General features: G+C 37.4%; 1 long non-coding RNA gene across 1 annotated transcript; it reads right to left on the bottom strand.

The window, feature by feature from the left end:
* Window positions 1-244: 244 nt before the first annotated feature.
* On the bottom strand, window positions 245-4,687 carry LOC121318789. The gene is made up of 6 exons (XR_005950631.1): window positions 3,138-4,687; window positions 2,749-2,903; window positions 2,383-2,459; window positions 1,998-2,156; window positions 644-788; window positions 245-337 (listed from the first exon to the last, which is right to left on the bottom strand). It is a non-coding gene; the product is annotated as an uncharacterized LOC121318789 (long non-coding RNA).
* Window positions 4,688-4,936: the final 249 nt, after the last annotated feature.

The raw sequence follows: 4,936 nt of genomic DNA, 5'->3' as shown, positions 1-4,936 counted from the left end.
CACATTTTGTTGTGAGACCATCAGGGGCTTTGTGAGAAGGACCACTCCCCCGTTAGCATGACTCTTGAGCTTGTCCTGCTCCTGGCACTGGGACGGACACCCCTCTTCTATGTTCAGGTGGTACTGCTGCCTGTAGTAACAGCGTGACACCAGAATGAGAATAAACATCTCCATTACCAGCCGCTGCTGATTCATAACTGTGAACAACGAGGGAGACTTTGTTTATGGTTCTGTTCCACATTTGGCTGTATATATATATGTAGACTAACATTAACGTCCCAGTGCTGACCAGCAAGTTAATGATCCTACCCTGAGCCTGGGCCAGAATAAGAACACTCTAAAAAAAGCAAAAAAACAACAGAGTTTCAGTTTCCTGCGCATAGAGACAGAAAATCACAAATGCTAAGTATTTTAAGGCTACAACCTAAAATGATTTTGGTTTATTGAAACAAAATGTTGATTACATAGCAAGGTTTTATCAGGTTAAACACTGCTGTTGTAACTTCAGCACAAAAGTTTCTTGCATTTTGACTGTCTTGTATGACTACTGCTAAAGACAAATCAAATACTCAGTAGGCATTCTTGTTGAGATTTACATTACAATGCATTGTAAAAACATGTGGTTAGCTATCTGTAGGGTTACCTGGTTTAAAGCAAACTTGGGTACTATGTTGTGCCTGGAGGTTGGACTTTGCTTGGTTGAAGAGATTCCACATTGGCGATAGTGAGAGTATGAATGCAGCAACAGAGATTATAGTTATCCAGAGGAAAGCGCCATTTACTTTCATCTGTAAAAGGAGTGATGTAGTCAAGGTTTAGTAAATACAGTACAATCAATGTTTTTTTTTTTTTTTTTTGCTTTTACATTCATTTGCTTTTTTTTGGGATACGTAATTTTTTTTTAAACATGCTAGAATAAGTTGCTTGTTCCTGTATGGCAGGTCACATGGTCTAATTGCATTTGGGAAACTGAGTGAATCTTACCAACAGCACAGGAAGTGATTAGGTCCAAGGAAGCGACAGCAATTTAATCAGTTGTGTTATTTTAAAAATGCTTAAGTGAAATAAATACAAAATCAAATAACCAATGCATTTTCAGATCAAGCACAGATCAAGTGTTCTTGCTGGTGTTTTACTTTTCCCTGTTCATAGTTTCCGTTTGTCCACAGAACTGTGGCAAAAAACAGCAAAATGGGTCTCAGGAGAGCTGCTTGCAGTGTCCCAGAGTTCAGAACAGTTAAAGTCTTCCTACCAAAGCAAAGAAAGAGACGTACAAAAGGAACGAAGACAATGCCAAACCCTACGATGAGATCACTGACTGAATGGATCAACGTCAATTACACCAAATTAGTGGCCGGCTTTATTCTGATTGTACTGTATATTGACAAGGATTAAAAAAGACTCAATCATCTTTTAAAACAGACTTTCAGGACTTGGCTTTTGAAACCAGAGCAAGGTGACAGTTGCTACATGCTAAGAATTCTTATTTGACCATGTGATCATAGCACTTGAATTGGACAGAAGTGTGTCCAAAAGACCCAAACACAAGGTAACTGCACTTAAGATCGGTTTTACCCAAGTAATGACCTACAGTGGACTATTTGATGATCCAACAGCTGAGGTACTGTATATACTGTATGTGACTATGTATAGGCCAGGGATGGAAATAAGACTCGTGTTGCATAGCACCTTTACCCATTCCAGGTTTTAATATGTGCTTGATTAGCCCCAGTGTATAGGTAACACGCTCAGGTGTGTCTTACTAAACTGCAAGTAAAACTAGGAATGGATCCAACTGCTATCCAATGGGATCCCTGGTACAGGCTATAAAATGTGTGCTTGTTTCCAGTAGGGATCACTTTTTTAATTAGTCCTAAACATAGAGTTGAAGTTGACATTTCTGCATCGGCTGGTGTGTGTGCTTTCATGTGGGATAAATATATATGTAAAGCAATAAGAGACACTTCACTGTTGCGGTTCTTTTTAAAAAGGCGTACCTGGCCATTGGTATAGTAGGTAGACAGTCGCAGCAGCAGCAGCAGGGTCCAGTGCTGATCTTCATGGGGACTCCATGCAGCCTGTGGATGAAGGCATCCTCTCCACCATACTCCTCCACTATCATCACCAGGAACTTATGGATACAGATCGTGAAGTAGCTACAGAAAGGGGCAGTGGATAAGGTGACTACCAGGCTGTTGCTTTGCTTCGGAGAGGAAAGAAAACATTTCAAGCCTTTGTTAATGCAACATGGATGGAGGTTTCTGTCTCCTGTAGCAAAATGTAGGTGAAAATAACAAACCTTCAAGTAAATCAACAGCTGTTTCACAGGATTTTTTTTTTTTTCTTTTTTTACTTCGGCAACTTGTCTGTAAAAAAGCTTACATGGATGCAGTGAAGTCTGTAAACATGGTTGTTGAGCGAGGTACCCAAAGTCCAAATCAGGAAGTGGCTGCTATGACCTAGAACACATTGGACAATAGATTAGATTCTGGGCTTTTACAGAATCGAATTGCAAATGTATCAGTTTACTGTTATATTGTAAAGTTATCCTGGTTTAAAAGTTAGTCGCTCAATTTACAAGAACACTGTAGCTCAGGCACAGGCAATTGAAGTGTCTATAATGTATGCCGTGTGCATAACTCATCGGGCTTGTTGTAGAATATAGAATATAGTCCATATAGAAACGTTTTACAAGCAGACTAAAAATTATAATCTGGGTCACAGAGGCAGAATTAACCGCATACTTACCGGTGGCGCCCCAGTGATCCAGATGTAAATCGTCCTTTTGTAAGAGAAGGGTGTTTTACTCAATAAATACACGATTTCTTCGAGGTACACGAGATTTCCCAGAACAGTCATCATTGTTAGAACCCCATATAGCGTGCTAGTAGGTATATCAATGTCTATAAAGAAATACATTGTTATGTATAGCCTATTGATATATAATAATAATAATAATAATAATAATAATAATAATAATAATAATAATAATAATAATAATGTTTTATAAGTTTGCATTAGACTTCAAACATTTTGAACGGTTTATAATTTACTTTCTAAAAACAAATACACAGACCTTCGAGGCATTAATGATAACATTAATGCCGCATAAGAAACGCTGGATAGCCATATTTTACCGGTTTCTTTTTTTATTTGGAATCGTCCACCTATCTGGTATCCCACGTCTGTAGCAGTTGTCATTCAGCACTGTCTATGTAAAGAATCTGCTCTGCTATCGGAGGATCACCTTCACATCCAGGAGGCTGGCTAATATTTTGCTCCATTTGCACAAAATTCTGAAGAATAAATCTTTCTAACTTTTTTTTATTTTTTTTATTGAAAGTGAAAAAAATATATGAACAGCTTTTTAGAATTTTACATCAAAACACAACAATGCCCCGTCACCGTGGGGAAAAAAACCGTCCCTGGACCGCACACATTCTTCACTGCCCGGCTGCCTGGCTGTTCCAGACTTGAGTGTTGTAGGAGAGAGAAGAGGGGGCGCGTACTGTCTGCTGAGATATTGAAGAGTGCATTCAAGTTCATTGGCATGCATTCTCACCAAATACCAGTAGAGGGATAACTATTACTGCACAATGCAATTCGAGATTAAAATTAATGAGCTGCAATGTAGTAAAAAGCAATCCGCAACATAATGTCATTTGCAGAATTGATTGTCTACATATATTAAGTAAAACATCGTGAAAGTAAGCAATTCTATTTCATAAGGGATTCAAACAAAAGTTCTTTATTAGAAGCAAAGCTGCAAGAAGTTGATTTTGATTTGTATACAGAATAATAAGAATGACCTTCTGGGAAGTTTTGATATATTCTTTAAAGATGAAACGACGCAGAGATTCAACTACATAACTATGTAACTTACAGCAAACTGCTTCGGACACCTTATGTGTAAAATTCATTCTGTAATTGTCCTGTAGCTAAACTGCAGGTTTACTAATAAATTCAAATAGCGATTCCCAGAACTGGGTTATGAAAGTTTCAAAATGAACAGGCTTAAAAAAAAAAAAAAAGGAGCTGCAGAAAACAAGGCAAACCATGGTAACCTATAGTAAATACACAGCGTACTCAGAAAAGCATGGTGAAAAGTGACAAGTGAGAACGTGTTTTTTAAGCATGAGTTATCATCACACATTTAGGATGGTAATGAGGACAGCCCCATTATACTTAAAGGCAGAGAAGTTAAATATTAGTGCAAACCACTGTCTGTTGGAAATTAAATAAATGATCCTGTATTTTATACTAAAAGTGAAAATCCATCAGCCATTGACAGTCTCCCTCTCCTTTGTAGGTTCTTGAAGGAGGCTGCTGACTGCTAGTGTGTTTTTCGGATGTTATGAAACACCCCACCTAGCCTTAAGTCTTTCCATTACTTCTTCCATTGTTCCTCAAAGTAGTGACAGCTGCTCAGCACTGTTTGGTTGTCTTCCTCTAACATGCTTAATCTAATGAAGCCACCTTCGTATTGTAATAGACTCATTGCTGTCAGCAAGCAGACAGTGTAGGGGAGCATGTAGGACAGACAGGGTAGGAGACACTTCACAGTGGTGAGAGTATAGATTGGTTTTCCAATGACACCTTGTTTGCAAATGTTCTTAAGTACAACACCATCATGTGCAGCTATGGCCAAAAGGTTTTGCATCACCCTATAGAATGAACTAACTTTGTTTCATAAAGTCAAATGAAACTTCTTGAATAATGTTACCTTAACATATTGAATTACATACCACTTTGATAGTTTTCCATATACGTAATGAAAAACGGATTGAAAAATGTGACATTTCAAAATCTAACATGAAATAGTGTACCACTATTATAGCTTCTGGTAGACTTTTGCTACATTATTTTATATATATATATATATATATATATATATATATATATATATATATATATATATATTTATTTTTTTTTTTTT

Source organism: Polyodon spathula, chromosome 7, assembly GCF_017654505.1.
Source record: "Polyodon spathula isolate WHYD16114869_AA chromosome 7, ASM1765450v1, whole genome shotgun sequence".
Taxonomy (NCBI): Eukaryota; Metazoa; Chordata; class Actinopteri; order Acipenseriformes; family Polyodontidae; genus Polyodon; species Polyodon spathula.
Note: the sequence above shows the minus strand (reverse complement) of the source record. Positions and strands in the feature narration are given on the sequence as shown.